The sequence below is a fragment of the Setaria italica genome, chromosome IV (genome assembly GCF_000263155.2).
Source record: "Setaria italica strain Yugu1 chromosome IV, Setaria_italica_v2.0, whole genome shotgun sequence".
NCBI lineage: Eukaryota > Viridiplantae > Streptophyta > Magnoliopsida > Poales > Poaceae > Setaria > Setaria italica.
In genome coordinates, this window is record NC_028453.1 from 19,671,167 (window position 1) to 19,685,442 (window position 14,276).

Below are 14,276 nucleotides of genomic sequence, written 5' to 3' on the forward strand. Positions count from 1 at the left end.
CTCAACCTCCAATTTCTCTTCAGCAAGCTGGATCATGTCTTGCTCCATGTCAGTCGCCCTTTCCTCTAGCTCGGTGATCCTGGTCTGCATGTCAGAGACCTGTATGCCCCTCTGGATAAGCTAATAGGACTGTTCCACCAAGTCTCTCTTGGCGGTGTTGAAGTGCTCCTGGGTGTCTACAGCTATCCGAGCCAAGACAACCATAGCCCATCCTTGAAGCTCAACCAGTCGGTATAAAGCTGACATGCACCTTGTCGTGGTAGAAACGGTGACCAGCGAGTGTGAGGCTGCCAACACCTCCATGTTGTTGACGCGGTCAAGCCAAGCCGGGTCCAGCCGATCCCTGGTGGGGACAAACCAATCGGGTCCAAAAGGACCTCAAACGAGTGTAGCCGGCAAAACTGGGTGAGAGCTTGCAAGGCAGCTGATTCCGAAGTGTCCTCAGGAGTATGACCGCAGGTCGAGACCTCGAGCTGGGGCCACTCGGGCTGTACAGGGGGTGGAGGTACCACCACTTGCACGTTGCACCGCTGCACTCCGTGCTCTTGGTACTCACATCCCGCGTAAAGAGGCGGTGACTGGTACCCAAACCACCTCAAGGTATCCCACAAGATAGCAGGAAAGCCCTCGAAGTCTAGGTATGTGGAGTGGGAAGTACCATCGGCGCCACGAAACACATGCCCGGGAGCAGCCATCTGGAACCAAGAACTAAAACAAGCATGAGATAGAAACCCCAACGAGAACAGATCGGGTAGGGAAAACACTCAGATTTCTGACCAGAGCGCAAGCTGAGAAAGGTAGCTAGAAGTCCTTACAGTGAAGAAGAACTTTAAACCAGGGCAAGGTTGTTTTAGGGATGTGGTTTTACAGATTTTTGTTCATGACGCATGCACGACCTACATCATCCTCTCAACCAAAAATAACTGCCAAAAGCATTGGTCTTACGTAGTTAGTGCCGGTGGTAAGGCAACAATTACATCACTTCCCTATAGTATCTAGTCGGTCTCTAATAGCGTTTTCCTATGCGAACGCGGTTAGTGTACCTGTAGAAAACACAACCACATGAACCTTTCGTGCCAGCACTCACGAAAGTGTCCCCAAGCATTACCATTCACTATAGAAATGGTACCCATGCGTTTAACACTGCATGGATAGCACAACAACCGTGGAAATAGGTCCCCTTTGAACAGGACCGTATAACCCTTTGCATACTCATGATGCGGAATCATGCGCATGTATAATAAACGTGGGCGAACAACCATGATGGTAGGCTCATTGGAATCGAACCATACCACCCTTCACATTAGTTAACATATGGAACCTGTGCACGTATTATAAACGTGGGCGAAAACAACCACGATGATAGGGTCCTTTGAATAGAACTTCCTATCAACCCTCGCATACTCGTGATGCGGAACTCGGCACACGTATGATACACGTGGCGAAGTGCTGGAGGTTAGAAAAATAACCAATAAGTAATAGCCACCTAAAATAACCCCAAAATTCCCCTAGGGCCTCTCGTACTAGGGTCATCCTTAACGATTGTACGAGATTTTTCAAACACTTTTCTTGCAACTTTTTATTTAGAAAAAGTGTTTAGAACCTATTGTGTTCTCTGTTCTGCTAAACCTGCTCTGATACCAACTATGGCGGAACACCTCGAATTAACTTAGCTAAAGCACATTTAAATCGCCTAACACGCGATCATATACTTTAATCAAGTTAACTCGACGATTCGTCGGATTTCATCCGATAAAACCACTACACAGGACCAAGTTAGCATAGCTCACACGAAGGTGAGTGGTTCCAGAGAATACAACAAATCATCCAAATTAAACAAGTTCAACAATTTATTTCAACACTAGTTCGAAAATCAGAGTTTTACAAGTTCACAAACAGTGGAAAGAGAAACAGAATAGCGGAAGCTAGCGTCGGGTCGGATGTCCCTGATGAGGAGGGATCCCACTCGACCGTCCACACAGGAGGAAGCTGGGGCGGCCAAGTGCCAACAGCAACACACTCAGAAGCTTCAACTTCACCTGAAAGAGATGCCACAAGCAAGGCTGAGCTACTAAGCTCAACAAGACTTAACTGACCGGTGGGAAACTACTCCACCAACTTCTAGACATGCAAGGCTCTTTGGCTGAGGGTTTGTTTTGCCAAAAGCGACTACAGTAGGTCCTTACTTTCAATATTTTAGCTCCGGTTCTAAGTTCATTAACTAGTCTATATTTGCAACTTATGCTAAGCAACCATAGTTTCCAAACAACAATATATAGAACAAGCATCAAGTTCATATCATCATCATGCTTCATCTTTACTCAGTGTAGCATAGAGATCAAGCAGTCTCAAACTATGAGAGGCAGACGAATCGATTCGAGATTCTTAATGGCCGGCGATTGGGCGAAGCGGCGCTCGTCGGGGAGGTTGAGCCACGTGGTGGCGGGACTCAGAAGCAGGGCAAATGCTAGCTCTGGCGCGTTTGACCCGAGAGATCCATGGGATCTGGTTTTGGGTCCATCTTCTAGTCTCTGGCTCTCCCACAGCTCCAAGATTTGGAGGAACATTAGTTTCGGGACTTAGAGAAGAGCTGTTGTTTGCTAGGTTGGTGCCGTTTTGTTGGGTTTCAGGGGTCAGGCTGATGGAAACTGTAGATTTGGGGTTTGTCTTGAGATTAACTCGGCTGATTAAACCTGGGTCGTTACAATTGTTTATGGCCTCAATCACTCACAGGCGAACTTGATCGGCTGCATCTAACACTCGCTAATTGTCATCGGCCGATCCTGGGACTTCTGGCGCATTGCGATGACGATGGATGGCCTCATGAGCAAGGGACTGTCTTTCTTGTTTCAGGTCAGCGATAACAGTTGGGAGGTCTTCAAGTTTCTTTTCCTCAGTGGTGATGTCCTTGATGACCAGTTCCATCTCCTTGGCAAGCTCTGCTCGATGCCGTTTGAGCTAGCCTAATTCATTAACGATGCTTGGACGAGAGGCCTCAAGGAAACCGATCTACTGATGTACCTCTTGGGCATGACGCTTGTAGGATTCTCCTTCTTGACGAACCGTCTACAGCTTGGCATGATCGGCCATGTGTCGTAGGGCTCTAGATACTAGGACCCTCATGGTTTCGATATATGTTGCGGGCGTGAGAACCTCTTCTGCGTCCTCTGGAACTTGGCCTTTAAGTTTGTTGAGGATCCAACATATTGGTTCAGCATCTTCCACCAATCGGCCAATGTTTTCCTGAAGAAGGCTACGCATGCTTTGGAGCTTGGCACGAACATCTTCCGCTACCGAGCTCAGAGTTATTTGGCACGATGCGACCTCTTCATCATCCGAGACCGTGATTGCAAAGGAGAAGAGACTGTTGTTTGGCGTGTCTTGTTCCTGTAGGGATGCGGAAAAGTGTTTTAGCTGAGAGTAGTAAAAGAAATCGGCTAGCAGATACAGAGGGTGTTTACCTCCTTTAGAAAGATCTCATCTGCCTAGGTTGGCAAAGTCGCTACTTCCATCTCAGGATCCTGCGGAGATAGCTCATCAGGGGGGAAGACTCAACGATGATTGACTCCCTAGGAATAGCTGATAAAGTACTTGGACCAGCCTCCTGGAAAAAAGAAAGGGAAGGCATTCGTGAGTATAAAAGATACCTGGATCTAAGTGTAAGTGTCGGTTTCCTACCTCTGGGATGCGCGCAGCCGGCAGTGGCACAAGGAGAATGGTTGATGTATCTGGAACATCCTGTGCCAAGAGTCAGCCAATTTTAGTCATAAGAATTGAGGAGACTAAGGGAAAAGCATGTTCTTTACCTCGGTCTGAAGATTTGTAGGTGTCACAATTTCAGCTCGAGGATTGGCCGATTGAGAGGCAGTCTGTTCTGGGATAGGTTGTGCGGCCTGTTAAGAAGAGACAAAATTAGTGTTGGTAATACATATGAGGAAGTCAGAGCAGAAAGATTACCTGTGTGGCTTCTACCAAGAGTGATGCAATCACTGATCCGACTTCTAATGCTGCCAGGGGGTCGATGTCCTGAGCTGCCGATGGGTCATCTACTTGGACTGGTGCTGCTGAGGGCTCGGCCGATGTTGCTACCGATTGATAGGCCACCTGAGTTGATGCCGATTCAGTACGAGCTCGTACCCTGCGACTCATCTTCTTTGTGGTAGATATTGTGAACTTACGCTTCGATCGGCCGGTGACTACATCTTCCCGTGATGGGGCATGATAGCCGATGAGAGGGTATGGCGTATACGAATGATGGACCTCTATCAGTCTGTTGGTGTTTTAGATCGGCAACCCGCCTAAGGGGTACCCTAGGTGGTCTTTTATGCGGTAAGGATCGTCGAGAATCAAGGAATCAATGGTGACGCAAGGAACACGATTTAGACAGGTTTGGGCCGCTAGATCGCGTAATACCCTATGTCCTGTGTGTTGGTTTGTATTGATCTTGGATGAACTAGAGTTGTTCTTGTTTGAGGGTGGTCCCTGCCCGCCCTTATATACACGGGAGGGCAGGGTTACAAGTCTGAGTCCTAGTCGAGTACTATTACAGAGTTCTACTCGATATGGCCCAAGTAGTTTTCCATACACACACTTGACTAGTCCGAGTGGGATACGCCTATCCCTTGTCCTGGTTACATCCGAGTACGTCCCTTAGTGGGCCGTCCAAGGTCTACTCATGGGCCTGGAGTGCATGCCCGACAAGCCCCCGAGTACTTTGTAGTCGTGCACCACAGTCTTGGGTACTGCGGGCACTATCCGAGTGGTCGTAGAGGTTTGAAGTGTCCGAAGTGCTCGAGTACTGTCGCGTGGCTGGAAGGTACTCTTCTTGTTCCTTTTAGCAGCTTCTTGTCCTGAGAGTTTTTATATGGTAGTGCGATGTCAATCGCACTCCATATGGAGTAGCCCCCGAGCCTTAGGTTGAGTCGAAGAGTCAGGCTTAGGGTCAATCTTGCTTGTTGACTGTTTTACCCTTGGAAATCTGAAAATGAAAAATCTGACCATCGGGTACGGTACCCGCAGCCCCCGAGCACTTAGGTGATTTCTGTCGTTGAAGTGGTCAGCAACCCGTTGAAAAAGTGTAGCCGTTGGGTTTTAAGGCAATTAATCTGCTTAAAATCCTTCCATTGCATAACTGATGCTTGGAATCCAGAGGTGGTGGAGATAAAACTGGAGGGCCCCCTTTCGGTTAGGTTTACGCCCTGCTGTAATCAGATCTATTTTTCTTCCTCCCCTGCGCCTCTGCTCTGTGTTTGCGCCATCGCAATTGCCAAGTGCCACCGCCGCCATTCTATTCCTTGAGAGAGATTCGAGAGTGAGTGCCTTTTGCTGAGGTTGAAATTGGCGGATGCGCACCAAGAAGATGGGCAAGAAACCCGAGAAGATCCAGGGCAAGGCTCCGGCGACTTGCAAGGTGAAGTCTAAGAAGGGAAATAACTGGTGCTGCCGGCGCCGAAGGTGGGACCAACGAATCAGACTACGCCGCCGCCGCCTGGAGCAACATGGAAGCATTCAGTGATGAAGGAGGAGGCCGTGCAAGCGCTAGTCGATGCCAAGCTTCTTCAGACGAAGGAGATACTCGAGTGGCACCCAGCTTTTCCAAATGCATGGCAATTTGAGGAACACCCAGGCAAGACAGTGATGCTCGCACACATTGTGGAGAGGGGGTTGGCGGTGCCCACCTCCGACTTCTTCAGAGGTATCCTCGAGTACTATAAGCTTCAACTTGTTCATTTGAACCCCAATGGTGTACTGCATATGTCCATTTTCGTACACCTTTGCGAGGTTTACTTGGGGGTTCCTCCGAGCCTTGAGTTGTTTAGGAAGTTGTTCCACTATAAGCCTCAACCAAATGCACAACGGACAGAAGTCTTCGGCGGCGCCAGGTTCCAACTGTTGGAGGTATGCCCTAGAGGCAATCATAGAGATGATGATATTCCATTTGTATCCATGATTTGTATATTGTGTTCATTGAATATCCATTAAAGGCTACTTGAATTGATTTGCAATTATGTGAATTGTATGTGAAACTCTTTACTTGTATGGTTATTCTAAAGTTGTCCCTAGTCGGAGTTCATGTGAGGACACACATGAATATTAGACTAGCACATGTATTAGTTGATGACTATGTTTCACAAGTCATGGACATGGAGATGTTGAACTAATAATGTGGACACATGTGGAGACATGTGTTAGGACTGACCCAACACGAGAAGTAGTTCTCTCTTTAAAACAACATATACGCTTTGTCCTTAGACCTGAGACTGTCGCATGTATTCTAGATGTGGATCGACCTACTTAGGGGCTATCAAACGCTACGCCGTAACAGGGTAGTTATAAAGGTAGCTTTCGGGTTTGTCAAGAAGCATGCTATGAGACATGGTCAGTCAAGATGGGATTTGCCCCTCTCTGATTGAGAGTGATATCTCTGGGCCCCTCGAGTGATCGGATCCGAAAATGCATGGCCATGCTACGTACGGTTAAGAGTTAACCTATAAAGGGATTCCGAATCACAGGATCGAGAAAGAGCGGTCGGCTTGAAGCTAGACTAAATATCGTGAGGCAAAAGGAATAGCATGTATATTATGTTGTGATGGTTCATCTGATATGATCTTCGTGTGCGTATAGGAGTTGGCACGCCTTGCTAGAGGCCGCTACCGACTATTGGGCCGAGTAGGAGTACTCGGGCCATGTCTATACGTATCCGAACCCATAGGGTCACACACTTAAGGGGCTGGAAGCCCAATTCGGATCTGATCCGAGTTGGATTAGGTTTAGGAGTACTAATGGGCCTCGGATCCAGAGGCCCATCAGGAACCTCTATAAATAGAGGGGTAGGGGCGCCCTAGGGTTTACACCTTTTTGGCGAAACACACTTGCCGTGCCTCCCATGCCCTCGCCTGTTGCAACTCGCAGATCTAGCAATCCGGCTTGCGACGCTTCCTCCCTGCACGTGTGGATACCTTGGAGGTGTTGCGCCTGCAGCACTTGGACGAGCCATCGACGAGCCGCCGACGAGCCGCGGCACCGGAGGCGATCTTGCTGCACGTGGACGAGCTGCTGAGGAGCTGCTGGACGTGATCGACTACGTACGACTACGTGATCGTCTTCACTGCACCGACGCATATCTACATCTTCCGCACCAGTAGTGCGTCGAGTGGTAATCCCGTGATCCTTATACGGCAGTTCTTCCTGGTTATACGCGGTAGAAATTTTGATTTGCGCTAGTGTAGCCTACCTCGTATCCCAACAGTGGTATCAAGAGCCGTAGCTGCTTAGTTTTGGATTCGGGATGTGTGCATATGGAGATATGCGAGTTCTCTGTTTGATCTATGTCCTGATTTCGTGCTCTTGTTGCAATGGTAGTGTAACGACATACTCCTACCGGTCGGTTTCCGCCATCGGAGTTAAGTGATACACGTAAATCCAGTTGCAGTGAGCAAAGATCAATATGATTGGTCGAATCGAGGTCCAGGGTCATACGCCAGGCGCATTAGATGTGCAATAGTAGATGGGATCTACTGCCGGGGTCGGGATTTTGCCGTATGCGTATGCTTCGGTAAATCAGCCGTAACTTTTCGGTACGATCTCGGATCGGGGCAATTTATATACGAAAATTGATCTACAGAAAAAGTTACACATGAAATTCAACCGCTTCGCCGTTTTCGGCGAAATTAGATTTCCCAAATTCGGCTTGGAAGATGGAGTTTCAGGCCTCCGAAGTTTGGAAAGTTATGACGCCTAACTCTCTTTTGCAGGATGTATGTATGTATCTTGTGATCAGTATGACCCCCTTGTGTATGTGATGCATGTGTGTAACTCATTCGTGACCTGCGTGTTGCGCGTACGGCAACACGGCAGGAGCCATATGTGTTGTCACTTTATTGTATTTAATGGTCTGCGTACCAATCTGTGATGATCCAAGCAACTATGTAATCTTCATTACTAGATCCTTTTTAGCTATTAGGCGTAATAGCATGCTCTAGTTCTTGGAGGACTCATCACCAGGAGGATGGCGCACATGGAACATGGAGATGGAGATCACCATGGTGAACAGGTTCTATGGAGATGGAGATCACCATATGAAAACGGGCCATACTGTGTCACAAGCTGTGTGAATGCTATTCTGTTTATGTTTTACTTTCTGCATGCTGTGATGTTAGAAGTAGAACGATCCCTCGCAAATTTTAAGTTAGTATGCCCTCCCAACTAAAACTTGCACCGTCCCATGTCTTGTACATTTAGTGGTGGGTCTATGAAATTAGGGTGCCACTAGTTTTCCTTGACTAGACGGGTTTGTGTCGGACACTTACACGCATAAGGGTTGGTTTGCTTAACAAGGTTATCTTAACGGTTAAGGACCTTGGGGCATAAAGGTTGGGCGCCGAGACATAGAGATGTCACCCAACAACAGGAGTCATATGTGATATGATTAGCAAAAGTTGCTTACCGATCTACCTCGTTTGCTACCAGTGATGCTAAAGCTCACTAGTGGACTTGTTAGTTGTGGATCCTGAATCACTAAGTTTCAATAGAGGGATATTGATTTTAGTGGGAGTAGATTCTGTTAAAATAGTTTAATGTAATTTGCTCTATCATGGATACATTTGTCTTAGTGTATTTTGCATTACTTTGTTGTAGATTAAATGGCACCTAGCAGCACTACACCGTTTGCTTTGCGTTCGGTCCTTGAGAAGGACAAGTTGAATGGAACAAATTACTCGGATTGGATCCGCAACCTGAGAATTGTTCTCAGGCCTGAGAAAAAGGAAGATGTTCTAGACAACCCACTACCAGAAGAACCTGCTGATGATGCACCCGCTGCTGCTAAGAATGCTTACAAGAAAGCATGTGATGCTAACCTCGAAGTAAGCTGCCTTATGCTTGCTTGCATGGAACCCGAGCTGCAGATGCAGTTTGAAACAAACCATGAGGCGCACAATATGATCGTGGCGCTTAGAGACATGTTCCAAACACAGGCCAGGACTGAAAGGTTCAATGTGTCTAAGGCCTTTGTTGAGAGCAAGCTAGCAGAAGGCGCAGCAGTAGGACCACACGTAATCAAGATGGTTGGTTACACTCAACGGTTGGAGAAGCTGGGCTTCCCACTGGGCCAAGAGTTGGCCACTGATTTCATTCTTTCGTCTCTTCCGCCTAGCTATGGGAACTTCATCTCGAACTACCATATGCATGGGACGGAGAAGGGTCTGAATGAGCTGTGTGGCATGCTTAAAACAGCAGAGGCTGACATCAAGAAAAGCGCTAGTACCAGCCATGTGATGGCGATACAGAACAAGCCCAGCTTTAAGAAGAAGGGCAATTCTTGGAAGAAGAAGGGCAAGGCTGGAACGTCCAAGCCAAACCCAACGCCCAAGGCTAAAGCTGGACCTAGACCTGCTCCAGACAAAGAGTGCTTTTACTGTCATGAACTTGGTCACTGGAAGAGAAACTGCAAGCAGTACCTAGCTTCGTTGAAGAACGGCGGAAGTAAGAGTACTTCTACCTCAGGTACGCTTGTTGTTTATGTTATAGACAACATATTTCTCGCTGATACAATTATTAATTATTGGGTATTTGATACCGGATCGGTTGCTCATATTTGCAATTCGATGCAGGGAATGATAAGAAGTAGAAGCATGGAAAGAGGAGAAGTTGATTTCCGCGTGGGCAATAATGCAAGAGTTGCTGCTTTGACCGTCGGGACGATGCAACTCCACCTCCCGTCAGGATTTATTATGGAGTTGAATAATTGTTATTTTGTTCCTAGTTTAAGTCGAAACATTTTATCTCCTTCAAGCTTGATGAAGGATGGTTATTCATTTGCGAGTGAAAACAATGGTTGTGTGATCTCTAAGAATAATATGTTTATGGCTTTTGCACCCATTGTGAATGGATTGTTTGTTCTAAATCTTGATGGTTCACCTGTCTGTAATGTAAGTGCTAAAAGGCCTCGGCCTAATGATTTCAGTCCTACCTACTTGTGGCATTGTCGTTTGGGTCATATAAGTGAAAAGCGCATGAAGAAGCTCCATTCTGATGGACTTCTAACTTCGTTTGATTTTGAATCATACGAGACATGTGAGGCTTGCTTGCTAGGCAAGATGACCAAGACGCCTTTCACAGGATTTCTTGAGAGAGCAGTAGACTTGTTGGAACTCGTACATAGTGATGTATGCGGACCAATGAGCATGACGGCTAGAGGAGGATTCCAATACTTCATAACTTTCACTGATGATTTTAGTAGATACGGCTATGTCTACTTGATGAGGCACAAGTCTGAAACCTTTGAAAAGTTCAAGGAATTTCAGAATGAAGTTGAAAATCAGCGTGGCAAGAAAATTAAGGCCTTACGATCTGATCGTGAAGGCGAGTATTTGAGCCACGAGTTTAGCAATCATCTAAAGAGTTGCGGAATTGTTCCACAACTTACGCCACCTGGAACACCTCAGAGAAACGGTGTGTCCGAGCGACGTAATCGAACTTTGTTAGACATGGTTCGATCAATGATGAGCCAGTCGGACCTACCGTTGTCATTTTGGGGATACGCTCTAGAAACAGCAGCTTTCACACTAAATAGGGTACCATCTAAATCCGTAGTTAAGACACCATATGAGATGTGGACTGGAAAGGTTCCTAGTTTGTCTTTTCTAAAGATTTGGGGATGTGAAGTGTTTGTCAAGCGACTTCAGTCGGACAAGATCACACCCAAGTCGGATAAGTGCATTTTCGTGGGATATCCAAAGGAAACTTTGGGATATTATTTCTACAACCGATCAGAAGGCAAAGTGTTTGTCGCTCGGAACGGGGTTTTCCTAGAGAAAGAGTTTCTCAAAGGAGAAAAGAGTGGAAAGATAGTGCATCTTGAAGAAGTTCAAGATGAGCCGATCGGGCAAGAATCAATGAGTGATGCTAACGTAGCAGAACAAGTTGAGATACCCATGGCAAGAGAAGCACCGCCACAACCACGAAGGTCAGCAAGGCTCCACGAAATGCGAGAAATATTATTGTTGGACAATGATGAGCCTGCGACATATGCAGAAGCAATGATGGACCCAGACTCCGAAAAATGGCAGAGTGCCATGCAATCCGAAATAGAGTCCATGGGAGACAATCAAGTTTGGAACTTGGTTGACCCGCCTGATGGTGTTAAAGACATAGAGTGCAAGTGGATCTATAAGAAGAAAAAGGACATGGATGGAAATGTTCACATCTATAAAGCACGATTTGTCGCAAAAGGTTTTCGACAAGTTCAAGGAGTTGACTACGACGAGACCTTCTCGCCCGTAGTGATGCTTAAGTCCATTCGGATTATTCTAGCTATAGCTGCATATTTCGATTATGAGATATGGCAGATGGATGTCAAGACAGCTTTCCTGAATGGAAACCTAGCTGAGGACGTGTATATGATACAGCCCGAGGGTTTTGTCGATCCGAAAAATGCTGGAAAGGTATGCAAGCTTCAGAGATCCATTTATGGATTGAAGCAAGCATCTAGGAGTTGGAACATTTGTTTTGATGAAGTGGTCAAGGATTTGACTTCACCAAGAACGAAGAAGAGTCTTGTGTTTACAAGAAGGTTAGTGGGAGCTCTGTAGTATTTCTAATCTTATATGTGGATGACATATTACTGATTGGAAATAACATTCCTATGCTTGAGTCCGTAAAGACTTCACTGAAAAATAGTTTTTCGATGAAGGACTTAGGGGAAGCGGCATATATTCTGGGCATTAAGATCTATAGAGATAGATCGAGAAGGCTTATAGGTTTAAGCCAAGATACTTACATTGACAAAGTGTTGAAGCGGTTCAGCATGGAAGAGGCAAAGAAAGGGTTCTTGCCTATGTCACATGGCATACATCTCAGCAAGACTCAGTGTCCTTCGACTGCTGATGAGCGGGATCGCATGAGTAGAGTGCCATATGCCTTGGCTATTGGATCTATCATGTATGCAATGATAAGTACTCGCCCAGATATTTCATATGCGCTAAGTATGACAAGCAGACAACAATCTGATCCAGGTGAGAGTCACTGGACAGCGGTGAAAAAAAATTCTTAAGTACTTGAGAAGGACTAAAGATATGTTCCTCGTCTATGGAGGTGAGGAGGAGCTCGTTGTAACAGGTTACACCGATGCTAGTTTCCAAACCGACCGAGATGATTCAAAGTCACAATCAGGATTTGCGTTCACGCTAAATGGTGGTGCTGTTAGTTGGAAGAGTTCCAAGCAGGAGACGGTGGCCGATTCTACGACAGAAGCCGAGTACATCGCGGCTTCGGAAGCCGCGAAGGAAGGTGTTTGGATAAGGAATTTCCTCATTGAGCTTGGTGTGTTCCCGAATGCGTCCAGCCCATTGAATCTCTACTGTGATAACAATGGGGCAATTGCGCAAGCAAAGGAGCCAAGGAACCACCAGAAGAACAAACACGTAATGCGGCGATTTCATCTCATTCGAGACTTCGTTAACAGGGGTGAGATCAAGATATGCAAAATACACATGGATCTGAACATTTATGATCCGTTGACAAAACCACTCCCGCAGGCTAAGCATGATGCGCATGTAAGAGCTATGGGTATTAGGTACCTTCTAGATTGACTCTAGTGCAAGTGGGAGACTGTTGGAGGTATGCCCTAGAGGCAATCATAGAGATGATGATATTCCATTTGTATCCATGATTTGTATATTGTGTTCATTGAATATCCATTAAAGGCTACTTGAATTGATTTGCAATTATGTGAATTGTATGTGAAACTCTTTACTTGTATGGTTATTCTAAAGTTGTCCCTAGTCGGAGTTCATGTGAGGACACACATGAATATTAGACTAGCACATGTATTAGTTGATGACTATGTTTCACAAGTCATGGACATGGAGATGTTGAACTAATAATGTGGACACATGTGGAGACATGTGTTAGGACTGACCCAACACGAGAAGTAGTTCTCTCTTTAAAACAACATATACGCTTTGAACTTAGACCTGAGACTGTCGCATGTATTCTAGATGTGGATCGACCTACTTAGGGGCTATCAAACGCTACGCCGTAACAGGGTAGTTATAAAGGTAGCTTTCGGGTTTGTCAAGAAGCATGCTATGAGACATGGTCAGTCAAGATGGGATTTGCCCCTCTCTGATTGAGAGTGATATCTCTGGGCCCCTCGAGTGATCGGATCCGAAAATGCATGGCCATGCTACGTACAGTTAAGAGTTAACCTATAAAGGGATTCCGAATCACAGGATCGAGAAAGAGCGGTCGGCTTGAAGCTAGACTAAATATCGTGAGGCAAAGGGAATAGCATGTATATTATGTTGTGATGGTTCGTCTGATATGATCTTCGTGTGCGTATAGGAGTTGGCACGTCTTGCTAGAGGCCGCTACCGACTATTGGGCCGAGTAGGAGTACTCGGGCCATGTCTATACGTATCCGAACCATAGGGTCACACACTTAAGGGGCTGGAAGCCCAATTCGGATCTGATCCGAGTTGGATTAGGTTTAGGAGTACTAATGGGCCTCGGATCCAGAGGCCCATCAGGAACCTCTATAAATAGAGGGGTGGGGGCGCCCTAGGGTTTACACCTTTTTGGCGAAACACACTTGCCGCGCCTCCCACGCCCTCGCCTGTTGCAACTCGCGGATCTAGCAATCCGGCTTGCGACGCTTCCTCCCTGCACGTGTGGATACCTTGGAGGTGTTGCGCCTGCAGCACTTGGACGAGCCATCGACGAGCCGCCGACGAGCCGCCGACGAGCCGCGGCACCGGAGGTGATCTTGCTGCACGTGGACGAGCTGCTGAGGAGCTGCTGGACGTGATCGACTACGTACGACTTCGTGATCGTCTTCACTGCACCGACGCATATCTACATCTTCCGCACCAGTAGTGCGTCGAGTGGTAATCCCGTGATCCTTATACGGCAGTTCTTCCTGGTTATACGCGGTAGAAATTTTGATTTGCGCTAGTGTAGCCTACCTCGTATCCCAACACCAACTTAGGAACTCGGGCGCATATATTGAGTATAACTTGACTGACTCCCGTGGGGAGTGGAAGAAAAGGTGGTTCTACATCGGGAACCATGATCCTCGCTTGCCTGTGGTTACTGGCCATGCGCTGAAGCATGCAGAGAACTGGGTGAGCGAACCCGAAGACACCCTGGAGCTTGACCACTTGATGCAGCAGATTACCGAGTTAAAGGCACTCGGTCTGACCGGGATTAACATGGCAGCCAGTTTTCTGAAGAGAAGAATCCAGCCGCTTCAGAAACGTACTCACTCAGGGAGTGAG